Genomic DNA, 14,155 nt, shown 5'->3' with positions numbered 1-14,155 from the left:
GGAGCCCCTGGCTCCTTTCTTTTACCAGTTCCAACTATGTGAAGATAAGTCAAAGGTCCTGCTCAACCATGTCTGGCTTCACTTGGAAGCATGAATGAGATGTTTCTTCTGAGTTGGCCCTCCTCTTTGTAGACTGGACACTGGTTCAAGTCCATCTCGTGGGGTCTCCATGTCCTCCCTGAACAAGAGGACAGGTGACACACCACATTTACAGGACATTTTGAGAGATGTTCTACAGTCCCCTGGAACTTAGTTGACCTTGGAGGGCAATAGGCAAAAACTGTCCTTTCAGTCCCTTTGACCGCATTAGTATAGGCCTCAAACTTTGGCTCTTAAACATCCAGTAAGGTTAGTTCCACCAGTCTGGTACTTTTAATTTTTATGGGCTATATAGATCAGGCTTGGGTAAAAATCAAATATTCTCAGAGAAACTTTGACTAAATATATATTTTGATCCTTAAACTAGTTTACTAAACTATGACCATAGATATTTTAAGATTATGTGTAAATTATTTTTGTCTGATCCTTTATATACCACAACAAACTGAAACAGCCCTTCGTCACTTATTTAGACTCTCATTTTATGACACAAAAATTTAAGATGCTAGAAACTCAACAGCCACCAGAAGTCAGCTTGCAACAGTGATATCTATTGTTTTCTTATACTGATGGAACTTAAAGACATAGGCATTTGGGCATAAGTGAAGAGAAGCAATCATCATTAAGAAAAATTAGGGAAAATTGAGAAATTAAGGAAAAGAAAGAGGATCTGACACAAAAGCTCTGGTTTCCAAAGAAGAGGAAGAAAAACTGAAATTATTTGTCTAGAGGTGTTTATGTGACTTAAAAGTGGAAACTGGACCAAAAACTGAGGTAATTTCATGAGATGTCACCATCATGTGCATATCCCACTGTCTTAAACTGGGAGGTGATTATGTTCAGTTTGATTATGTTCAGTTTGCCTTTCTTATTAGCTCTAAGAGAAACTTCCTAACATCTCTGGGTCTCATTGCCATTATCTTTTAAAAAAAAGTTACAATAATGGACCTTTTCCTAGAGCTGGATAAGCCTTCCCAGTTCGGGTGGTTGAAATGCTCCCACTACTTCTACTTTGTTAGGTGCTGATCCCAACTGTGTGTGAGTCATTGCCCCACTGGTCCTCAACCTTGCAAATGTCTTGCTAGCTGTTATCTATACTGCACTCTCTTTCTGCTCACATTTATATAGTATACTTGTAGCTAAAACCTATTACAGTTACCAAGATATAGCTACTATTGTTCCTGGTTACCTCATATTTAACTCTGTTCATGGAGCATTCTGGGGGTCTCTTCCCAGAAATAGGTGGAAGCTTTTTTAGAAGCCATCAATACTTGCTATTTAGTTTACATTAGAAACAGGAATATATGAAAGAGCAAATAACATCTTGTGTAAGTTCCCCAGTGGAGCCTCATGGAAGCCATGGTCCAATGAACTGAGAAGTGGGTAGTGCAACTTAAGTTTCCTCTGATATCTACTGCCTTTCTTATTAGTTCTAAGAGAAACTTCCTACCATCTCTGGGTCTCATTGTCATTATCTTTTAAGAAAAAATTAACAATAATAGACCTTTTCCTAGAGCTGGAAAAGAATTAGAAGAGGAAACTAACACCCAAGGGCTTTAAATTATGGTACACAATATACTTATATGATTGTTTTTGATATTATTTATTTGTTTATTTCATTTCCCTTGAATATGACCATTTAGTATTAAAATATGCCATAGCGAAATGAATTCCTGGCTATCTTGTTTGAGAAGTCTGAGTAGATACAAGTAAAAAATAAATAATTTTATTTAGTCATTTTAATATAAGGTTTTAGAAAACAAAGTCTGTGTTACTATGTCTGAGTGAGAACAGTCATTTATATGAGTATGCAAAGTAGTCTGAAAACAAGCATTCATGGAATTTCTTTTTTTATATTTTATTGAAATTTTGTGTATTTCATACAGAAAACCATCTTTAAACCCTTTTCCCCTTTGGCACCCTCTCATAACCACGGCTCCCTCACTGGAGTTCATACATTCTATCATTTGTGTTAAGATCTATCATATAAAGTTAGTGTTCCCAGATGCCCCTCAGTGCAAATTCATCCACTGGAATCTAGTCAGCCTATCTAGAGTTCCTTCCTTTAAGAAGATCGGCTCTTCCTCACGTAGCAATAATCAGCTGCCAATAACTCTTCAACTAAGATTGGGACCTTCTGTTTATTCCCACAGTTCTGCACTGGGTTTTTGTCTGCTTAAATTTGCATGGGTCCTGTGCATGCTGACATCATTGCTGTAGGGTTACATGAGGAAAGTCCCAGGAGCCTGTAGGACTGTGTCTGTATGGCCATGCACTTCCTTCCTGGCTTTCGTAATCTTTCTGCCCCCTCTTCTGCAATGGTCCCTGAGCCCTGGGTGGCTGGATTTAAATATAGGAGTCGTGTCCAAGGACCCACACTCCACAGGGTCTTATTCTCTGAGTTTTGAGCATTGATTAACTTTTGTGTTCCTGGCCTTCTGTTGCATAACGGAGTTTCACTGATGAGAATTGAAAGATGCATTAGCTTTCTCAAGATTTCTTTATAATACTATATTACAAAACTAATCTTAAAGGACTGGAGAGAGGGCTCAGCAATTAAGAGCAATGACTGCTCCCCCAGAGGACTTAGGTTCAGTTCCAAGCACCCATATGGTGGCCATCAACCATCTGTAACTCCAGTTCAGGGGATCCAACATCATCTTCTGACATCCATTGGCACTTTACAACATGGGTGCACTTAAATACATACAGGGAGTAAACTCATACACTTAAAATTTATACAGAATACATGAGGTCTGGTGTTGTGTGTGGTGGCATGGATGGGGGAAGGGGTCTAAATTGGATTAAGAACTGATGTATGAAATGTACAAAAACTCAATAAAAATTTTAAAAAATTACAAGTGTTTTCTGATTCAATAAATAAAAAAATTTTAAAAATACATTTAAATATGTGAATTTTTAAGTTTCAAATTATATTGTTTTAAACAATATAATGACGGGGCAGAAAAGACATCTCGGTGGTTAACAATACTGTCTATTCTTGCAGGGGGTTTAGTTACCAACACTCACACAGCAACCAAACACTCACCAATACTCACTAACAACCATCCATAACTCCTGTTCCAGGGAATCATCATCTTCTGACCTCCCTGGGAACTGCATTTACAGATACACTTATTTTACATGCAGTAAAACACTCATAAATCATAAAATAAAAACAAATAAAAATGACATAAATTATATTTTATTCTAAATTACTCATTCTAATTTTCTGAAATACTGTATTTAATAGACAGGTAATATTAAACAAATGAACATGTAGCAAAAATTGTATCTTTAATATTTTCTGTTAGTCTCAGAACAACACTTCTCTAATTTTAAACAATTTTGATTTATATGCATGCATAAAAATTTTATTGAATTTATGTGCATTTCATACAGAAAATCATGTTTATTCCCCCTTCCCCTTTGGCATCCTACCATAACCCCACCATTGAAGTTAATACATTCTATCATTTGTTTTAGGGCTATCATGTAAAGTTAGTGTCCCCAGATGTCCTTCAGTGCAAGTACATCAACTGGCATTTAGTCAGTCTATCTGCAGTCCCCGCCTCCCCTTAAGAAGATCAGCTCTTCCTCACCCAACAGTAATCAGATGCCAATAATTCTTTGATAAGATTGGGGCCTGCCAATCATTTCCAAAGCCATGTGCTGAGTTTTTGACTGCTTATGTTTACATGGGTCTTGTGCACGCTGACATCATTGCAGTAAGTTTGTATGAGAAGGGTCCTAGGTGCCTGAAAGTCTGTTTCCTAATAGTCCTGTACCTCCTCCCTGGTTCGTACAGTCTTTCTGCTCCCTCTTTTGCAATGTTCCCCAAGCCCTGGGTGGGTGGAGCTTAATGTGAGTCCTGTCCCAAACACACACTCTACAGGTTCTTTTTCTCTATGTTTTGGCCATTTGTGAACTTTTGCATTCCTGGCCCTCTGCTGCATGAGGGAGCTTCACTGATGAGAGCTGAAAGATGCATTGGTGTTTTCTTCATCCCTTGATCTGTGTTCCCTGAGCCTTAGGTGTAGAGGCTGTATTCTAGATGTGCCAATTAGACTTGAAAAATTCATAGGCAATCTCTGTGTGTGACCATTTGTGGAACTCTGTAATTATCTGTGTCACTTGAAAACTAAGTTTCCTTGATGGGTGGCGACTGGGATACATGCCTATAAATTTAAGGATCCAAATTTTGCATATAGTAAGAAATTACATTTGTCTAGTGATGTGACAGACTTGGAGTTTTCTCTAAAATATGTGACCTGTCCAGCTATGTGTATTTGACTAGGTCGTCAGTACCACACATAACTTTCCTCTCATTAAGTGGGCTTTAAGTCCAATTATGTAGCTGTTGATTACCCCCATGAGAAAAGTGCCACTACTGCACCGATGCTGTTTGCTGTGCTGGTCATTGATGTGGCTTTTAGGCCTTGAAGCTGGGATTGGACCATGAATTGATTTTCTCCCTTAGCAGCTTGCATAGTGCTCTCCAAAGCTATGAAATATAGCCTTCAGGGAAGGTGGCTTCTAGGCCAGGTCCAGTTACATTTCTCCCTCTCCTATATCCAAAGTATGTCCTGTCTTCAGTAATAGGGTCTTATCATAAAGTTATGGGAGACAACCAAGGACTATGGCAATAGCCTGTATAATTTGGGGAATCTTTTGGACTACCATGATCAACAATTAAAAGGATAGTTTCTCCTGTCTGGCAGTATTTCTTGCTATGTAGTCTTCAGATATACTCATGGACTCATGAAGAGAAACTGTATATGTAATTTTTCAGTAGATTTTTGAACTAATACAATTCAATTCCCTTTGGTTTTTTATATTAGCTAGGCACAGTTTATCTCTCCTCTCTCTCCCTGTCTTATCCTCCCTCCCCACTCTCCCAATTTAAAGTGTCCCCATTTTCCCCATTTCTCCCTTGATAATTTCTGTCTACTGTGGTCCCATCTCTATTCAGCTCCTTCTTCCCCTTTATTCCCACAGTTCTTTGTATAGCCCTCCTTCTCACGCTCCCAATTAACTCCTCCTTTTTGTACCTTTTCCCTTAGTAACACACGTCTCATTATTCTTCTCTCTCAGGTTCCTTCTTTCCCTTTATCTCCCTGGTTCCCTTCCATTTTCTTGGTTCCTGCAGTTATATCAGGATATGTACTCACTTATAAGGATTTTTTTTTTTAACTACTGAGTAGAGCTCCACTGTGTAAAAAGAAATACTTTTAAATCAGTATAATGCAAGATGCAAAACTCACCAATTTAAAATATGATCAAGTTCTCTATAATCATTAGGAAGTTACCAGAATTAAGTCTTATGGCTTATAATAATATAGACCACAATATTTGTGGGAAAGTACATTTCTATAAATACATAATTTTATACAATTTGATCAAAAAAATTGACACATTGTCAGAATTTGGAAGTAAGCTCTCTGAGAAAATCTTTAGAGAACTTGCTTTTTGAGTCTGATCAAAAAGGGTGACCAGGGAGAAATACCACAGCAAACTCTGCCCATCTAATTTAGCTATACTCCTGTGCAACAGTGTTCATAGACGCTGTGCTTTTTTAGCCTAGTTATGGCAAAATCAATTCAATCACTAATCTTTCCAATACTTTGCCTGAATACCCATGAAGATTTATTATTGTCACTCAGTGACAGGTATTTAAATTAGATATTTTAAAATATTTGCGGTAATTTTATACAGAAACAATTTTAATCAGTCCTAATTATTTCTAATCATTTTAAATATATTAAGTAATTGAAAGTTATTCCAACTTACGTGGACATAAATAAAAATTAAATGAAAATGTTTAAATGTCCCCAGGGTGCTTTTTCTGGTGACAGCTCTAATCCCAGCCAATTGAAAGGCTGAGGCAGGAGAAAATGCAAATCCACAGAGTGAGTTAACAGACAGCTTGGGTAACATAATGAAATGTTTCAAAACAACATATTAAAGAACGGCTGGCAATACATCTCCATGATAGAGTGTTTTCCTAGCATGCCTAGTATACGTGAGGTTTCAAGCTCAATCCCCAGGACCAAAAAATACATTGTGCAAAGATAATCTATAAAATAATTCTTAGATTATTTCAGTTATATATCCTGAATTTTTTATTAAGAACTAGTGGCTTTTACAGAAAAATTCTTTAAGTCTGAAGTATTTATAAGTTTACCCCATGGTTTAAATGTTTTAAGTTAGAAAAAAATTCAATTTTCTTCAATAATTCTAAATATTATTCCTTTTCTTATAGATAATGTTTGGTGACATGACAATGGGGGAAAATTTCTCTATGAATTAATACTTAAAATTTCAGTAAGTTGTTTTACATTTAACCATTCAATCTTTACATAAATTTTGGTGATTTTATCCTTTGGTAAGGAAATAACACATGAAGAAGAAATACTTGTTCAGACTGCTATGATTGCATGTTACAGCGCGTTGAAAGCCCTGACTCCATTAACCCCATTCTTTGACCATCAAACTTGTCATTACTGTTGAAGAATTTACACCTCAGAAGAGAAGAAACAATCACAAATTCTTCATGTTGTATTTTAATGAGCACCCACAGAATGCATAATAACATAATAAATAACAACTAGACATATGTATTTATTCAGTAATGCTATTTGGCACTCTTCTGTTCTACAGGTAGTAATTATAGAAAGGATCCAAAATCCCTGTCCTCATGTGCCTTTGATTTGAATGGATGTTACCTAAATAAATACATGAATATTTAACTTAAAGATAGGTAGGAAAATCTATCATGAAGAAAAGAAATTGGTGAGAATGAAGTGATAGGGATTGATGGGAGAGTGAACACTATTTTTTTTTCAGCTGGTTCCAAGGTGTGACTGAAAGATTATGATGTTAAGTTAAAGACAAAGTCCCTGTGCCCTTGGCATCCTGCTTTTATGCATTTCTCTCACCTCCACTGACCTTGTATTTCTGCCTCTGCTAATGTTATCTCCCCATTGCATCCCAAATGAGACAGTTAAGTACTTTCCCTAGAATCTGAAACTCTTTTGTCTTCATGTCCTCCTGGACTTTACTCAAGCATAGGTTTTAAATGAGGCCTAAGCATGCAAGTCTCTCTAAACTGCAACACACATTTGTTATTCTCCTTCTTCTTTTGAATATGCAGCTTCTAATCACCATATGTTTTATGTCACAAATAAGACAATCAGTTTATCTACAAACATAATTTTGAGTACTTCAGTCCGGGAGTGTGTGTGTGGCCTGTGGCCAGTCCATACACATGGTAAGCTGTTCCTCTCATGGTTGCCACTAGAATAAAGGAAGATCTGATCTGGGGGTGAGGTGTCAATCTTTAACCTCAAGCTTCAAAAAAATCCAAGAATATTCCGTTACTAAGCTCCATCTCTTAAAATTTATACCATCTCCCAATAGCTCCATGGACTGGGCAGCAGGCTTTAACACATGGGACATGAAGAAAGAAACAGCATCTTGTTTGTTATTCTTGTCCTTATTTTTGTCCACTAGGATTACAAGGATTTTCTTTCTTTTTTTTTTTTTTTTATTGTGGCTTCTACATTTTGAAGAAAGTAAGCTACTAATACAAAAGCTAAGGGCTTTGAGACTACTTGGTGGTTGAGAGTGCTGGCTGCTCTTGTAGACAACCAGAGTTTGATTCCTAGCACCCACATGATGACTAAAAACTGTCTGTAAGTGCAGTTCCAGGGAGTTTGATGCCCTCTTCTGACCTCCGTGGGTATTGTACAACACAAGTGAACATATGCACCTACAGACAATGCACTCATACACATAAAATACTAAAATAATAATATTTAAAAACAGAAATAACATCAAGGGCTGGAGAGATGGCTCAGTGGTTAAGAACACTAGCTGTTTCTTCAGAAGACCGGGGTTTGAATCCCAGCACTTAACATAGCAGCTAACAACTGTCCATAACTCCAGTCCCAGGGGATCCGACAGCCTCTTCTGACCTCTGGGGGCATTGCAAAACATGGGAACACTTATCTACATGCAGGCAATACATGCATATACATAAAATAAAAATAATAAATAAATTTAAAATATATATAAATTAAAAAATAGAAATACTAAGAGGCCCAAGGATATTTTGACTTACAGCCAAGAAACTGGCTACTTTTCTTTGAGGTCTTTTTACCCTAACTGCCTAGTCAATTCCTACCTCCTATTCTTATCACACCATCCTTTGACGAGTTTGACCAAATTTCCAATAGGGAATAGGGACGCAGACAGCTCTGGCTTCTTCCATGCTGAACAGGGATGCAGGGTGAAGCAATTGGAGTACCGCTTCAGTGGGTCTTTCTAAAAGACTCCCAAATTGCATAACTTTTATCTCTAAGGGGGAAAGAAAACCATTGAATCATGAATAGGAGATGTGAAGGAGAAGTAAATGCAGGAGCAATTAGCATTACAAGTTCTAACCAAAGGACTAGAAAAAAAGTCAGAACAGGGCAATTTTCAAATGTTCATATGAGTCCATTGGAATTTCTTGACAAGGGCTCCCAAAAGCATCCCTCTACTGGGTTCCTCTTCATTTTTCTTTTGTCTTCCAAGGCTGTACTCTAGAGTGATGGATTCAGGATTTGCTTTCAGGTATTTTAATAGCTGTTGGAGTGGTTAGAGTCAGTGTGAGTTCCCTCTCAAAGGCTTCTAGATCAAGGGAGAAAACAAATTTATCCATCATTTTAGAAAAATAGCTGGTTGTCTCCCTTAGCTACAGCTGGGCACTACAGTATTGGAGACCAGGATTTGAAGTATTACATCTGAGCAGCACTTTCTGGTTAGGAAGAAAATCATCAATGAATAATAACTTTTATATAGACTTAAGCCTAATGTCTGGGAAGTGTAATCCCTTGAACTCTTAAAGAAATACAGTGATGACTTTACTCTTTGGTTATACTTTCCTTTTGGGTGTTTAAGACCATACAGTTGGCCCAAATAAATAAATTTATTTTTATACTTAAGGTCATTTGAGAATCTGTTCCTCAGGGGTCACATGGGCTTGGAAGGAGCTCCTGGCTCCTTTCTTTTACCAGTTCCATCTAGGTGAGGATAAGTCAAAGGTCCTGCTCGACCATGTCTGGCTTCACTTGGAAGCATGAATAAGATGTTTCCTCTGAGTTGACCGTCCTCTTTGTAGACTGGACACTGGTTCAAGTACATCCCGTGGGATTTCCATGGCCTCCCTGAATAAGAGGACAGGTGACTCACCACAGTTACAGCACATTTTGAGAGATGTTCCATGGCCCCCTGGACCTTAGTTGAACTTGGAAAGGCAAGGAGCAAAAACTGTCCTTTAAGTCCTTCTGACCAAATTAGTTTAGGCCTCAAACTATGGCTGTTAATCATCCAATAAGATTAGTTCCACCAGTCTGGTACTTTTATTTATCATGTGCTATGTAGATAAGGCTTGGGTAAAAAAACAAATATCCCCAGATAAACCTTAGCAACATACTCTGTTCCAAAGACCAAAAATGCTGAAAGTATTTGGGAGATTACATCTAATCCTTAAAAGATTTTAGGGATACTTCTTCAGAGGGGGGAATGTTAGAATAACTAAAGGCCCCATAAAAATAAATAAAGTCGAAAGAGTACATGAAGTTTTCAGAAAAAAGTGATGGGGAGATATGGAAGGAGTTAGAGGGGAGGGAGTGGGCATGGATTTGATCAAAACCCCTTATATGCATGTATGAAATTCTCAATAAATTATTTATCTTACAAATAGAAATACTAAATAGAAATATTAAACAAATTTTAATTCAAAATATTCATGAACATGATGATATTTATATATTGAGACTATGCTTCTTAAAGTTATCAATAAAAGCGATGATTCAGAATAAAGTAGAACAGGACAGCTGAGGTCCTAAACTTGTAAAATCACTCAATATCATAAGACAAATCCCCAACAGAATATTGACAGTAAGGCATATTAAGAAATCATATGAAAAATATGGTACATAAATAATTATGGAGCCTTATGATCCACAAATATATGTTGTATAGCTATTTTATCCAATAGAGGAAGGCTTTTAAGACTTGGGGAACTGAGAAAACACAAAAAGATCAGAAGGTCAAATGTTACAAGACTTCCAAGACCCCTCTCTAAGATCCTTGAAAGAGCAACCAACTGCCAGTGGTGGGTTGGGTGCTGGGGAGGACTACCCAGTGGAACTGATGGCAAGCTGGGTAGGCTCCTGGCGTGATGCAACAGCTGCTTTGAGTCACCCGTCTCCTGTAAGCAACCCCTCAGTTATGCTTTGTAAACAACCCCAATAAAGTCATGCTTCACCAAGCAAGACTTGGGTTGTGGAATTGTTTCTGTGGTTGGTTGGGGTGACTAAACTTTGCTCATACCTCCAAGGGAAACACCACCAGTCACTTGGAAATATTATGTAATTATCTGTAAAATTCTTAGTTTTGGTGCAATCATTTTAACTGGGCCACTGACTATAGAATCTGTTTCACAATGATGTTGAAATAGCTACAATTTATGTTTACTGTGACTCACATAATTCCCAATCCAGAGCACTGCAGTATCAGAACTGAGACTTATATTTTTTTTAAAAAGTGGTTTTCAATAGAGTATTTTGAAATTTCAAGATTTTGCATTATCACTTGTGTTTTCAAATTTGTCACCAGCATACAGAGGCCCCAGTCTTCTGCTCATCCTTCCTCTAATAATGTTTTCTGCTTAGTGTCCAAATAAGAGCCAGTATTCTTTTAATGATTTTTAGGCTCCATTCCTTACCATTGTTCTGCAAACATGCCATTTAGTTGATTCTTATCATTGTAAATAGTATGGGCTTTCTGCTTGCAAGTTAAGTTCCGCTACTGTGTTTCTCTCCCTCTCTCTGTTTTGCTATTCATACAGCATGAAGATATGAAGAGATTTGGGAAATGAGTCAGTGAGTCATATCTAAATCCAAGTTGTGTTACATAAATATCAAATCTGTGATTGAACTTTTACCTAATTGAATTATGAGTAACGGTTTCCTTTATAAATGTGCTCAATTTAAGGTTCAAGAGGCATATAAAAAACAGCCAGAGATGACTGCTTAGGCCACAGTAGGTTCTTTAGAAGTGCATGCATTTCAGTAACACTTATTTGAGAATGAACGTGTATCCATTTGGTTCCTGTTGGAGTTTCCCTTTCATATCAGACCTGGTCAAGCATTCTGTTCTCTTTGCTCTCCCAAGAGGCAACCCATTTGACTCCTTTATTTTTGAACGTTCCTGAAATTCTTTTAGTAGACTCCATTTTTGCCGAATACTATAAAAAGCTGGCTACAGTATTTTCGATAAAACAACTTGAAAAAACATTTAGTCCAAATGGACATTTTTCTTAAATAGCAAATTTTGATTGTCATTATCTTGAAATGTGCCCTTGTGAATTCAATATCATAGAGAGAGAGGTGTACACTTCCCTGGTAAGTAGACTTTACTGCATTGTTTTCAATCTCTCTCAGCATTAGTAGCTGTTTAGAGACTCATTTTCTTGGTGTAGAAAACAAAATGCAGGTGGTGTGTAAAGTCAGACTGTATAACTTGGACATTTCAAGCATCTTGTTTTTAAAACTGTCTTTTACTGTGTCTTTTACATTTAACTCCAGTAAAAAGACTTACACAGCAGGTAAACCAGGGACCACTAGCTACACGGTAGAAGAAAAATTTCTAAAAATGAGGGTTTTTACATTTAACCTGAAAAGGAGCACTTTAACACCCTCATTTCTTACTCCCAGATTACTCTTATATAAGTCAATGTAATATTCATTTGAGAGTTGGGGAAATTGGGGCAGAGAAAGGCTAAGTGACTTGCCCCAGGTCACACACCATGGAATGGATGTACTGGGATTGCTACTCAGCAAAGAATTCTAAGGCTCTGTTGAGTCCCTTGTGTTCCATTCTGTGGCCTAATCATCAGCAAAAATGTGCAGTATTCAATCTAACACTGTCAACAACTAATGAACAGTGACAGGACATGGTTCACCCTTTATATGGCATCAGCATTTCCAGAGAAGTGCTCAGAAGCTTTGGGATTGAGATTAAACTTTTACGGCCGCAAGGCTGTTGCATATTGATACTTCATCTTGCCAAGTGCTGGTTTCATAACCCAAAATTAAAAGCAGGTTCCCGAACTGCCCTGCTTACTGTCCAGAAGACACATGTGCTTCTTTCATATTCAGATTTCCCATGATTGGGAATAAATAGAATTACTTCCAATGTTTATGTGAGCCATTGTAAATCAAATTCACCCTGGTTTGAAGAATTTTTAATGAGTTTATTGGACTTGCTACTTGAGCTTAGGGTGCGGTTTACTTACTGACAAGTGGACACCCCCATATTCATGGCTGATGTCAAAAGTCCACACCCAGACATAAATTCTACGGTTCCTGATAGCCTTACAAAATTGTGAGAGGCCAGCCTCATGGTTTTCCCAGCTTTTATGCCCTTAACCCCTCCCCTGCAAGTGGCTATGGTCAACTGATTAGCTGGAAGAGGGAACGGGAGTGGCTTCTTTGCAGAGCATAGGAAGGAGGCAGGTCCACGACCATATAATAAAATCATAAAATAGGATATTTTTTTAAAAAAATGATAATATCAGTTATATCAGTTGTAAAGAATATTGGATTCTTCTTTTATCTTTATCATTACATTAGCAATTCAAGCAAGGACTGGACAAAATAGGTTCTCCTTATCTGGATAGCCTCTTGCAAAAAAATTGAAATTCCTGTGAGTGAGTGTGTGTGTGTATGTGTGTGTGTATGCGTGCAGGCATGTACGTCGGGGTGTGTGTTGCAGGAGTGTGTTGTACATGTGCAAATACCTGTTACATGGAGGCCATAGCTAGTATTGGGGGTCTTCTTTTATTGCTCCTCACCTTGCTTTTTTTTTTTTGAGATGGGATATTCCTGCGGCAACAGCTAGCCTGGAATTCACTATGTAGACCAGGCTGGCCTGGATCTCAGAGATCCCTTTTCCTCTGCTTCTTCTTCTGGAGCGCTGTGATTAAAGGCTGGTACTGTTGTGAGGAATTTTCACTGAACCTGAGGCTCACGCTTTCTAGGTTAACTGGCCAGTGAGCCCCAGGGCATGGCCTGACTCTGTCTCACTAGAACTGTGGTTACAGACACTGCCACCATACCGCACTTTTGGGTGGGTATCTTCACCCATGGAATCATCTCTCCAGCCCTGTTGGGATAAGTCAGGAGCGTCTAAAATGTAGACCATGGCCTCCAGGTCACATTCCTCCTAGTGAGGATGGCAGGAAATTGACCCACTCCATTCTAGATATACTGTCTCTTACCAAACAACCCCCAAGCAAAACTATTAGGCCTCTAATCCTTTAATACTAACTAGGTCTCTTGTAGATCATGTGACAAGAGGACAGGAAAAAGGCCACATAACCATAGATGCCCCTTACGTTCCCCTACCTGCTGGCCTGCCTGAAAACTAACCCTGCCTTTTTGCCCATGAAGCTTTCCTATATAAACCTCTGCTTCTGCTATAATAAATAGGCTGTCCGCTGACACAGCCTCCTGGGTGTTTTCTTCCCACTGTACTTGCCGCAGCTGGAAGCCCCACTCCCCCATCACCCCATTGTTCTCTCTCCTCACCTGACTTTCTGTGACAGGGACTAGTGAGCCTTCTGGTAGCAGAAGAGTTTAGGCCAGGGGGAGGGGGGGCTGACACAGCCCCTGAAAGATCTTTTTTTTTTTTTTTTTTTTGTCTTGATGAAATCCAAATGTTCTACAGCTCTCCTCCAAATGCCCCAGTTCTTACAGCCACATTTAAATTGTCTCAGTTCTTCTCAAACAGGGTCATAAGGGTATAGCATCATGGCACATGCTTAGGTGATAAGGTTTTAGTTAGCCCCTTAGATAATATCACTCCCTTGTTGAAACAAAAATCAGTCAAAAGCTTTTATTGTTACCCTTAAAAATAGTAATAATATAGAATAGTAACCTTAGGCACTACAAATTTCTTTAGCTTCATTCTCTACTCTCAACCTATAGAATGGGTTGTAATACAA

Source organism: Nannospalax galili, unplaced genomic scaffold (genome assembly GCF_000622305.1).
Source record: "Nannospalax galili isolate Female #2095 unplaced genomic scaffold, S.galili_v1.0 scaffold1282, whole genome shotgun sequence".
NCBI classification, from domain to species: Eukaryota; Metazoa; Chordata; class Mammalia; order Rodentia; family Spalacidae; genus Nannospalax; species Nannospalax galili.
This window is presented reverse-complemented; position numbering follows the sequence as displayed.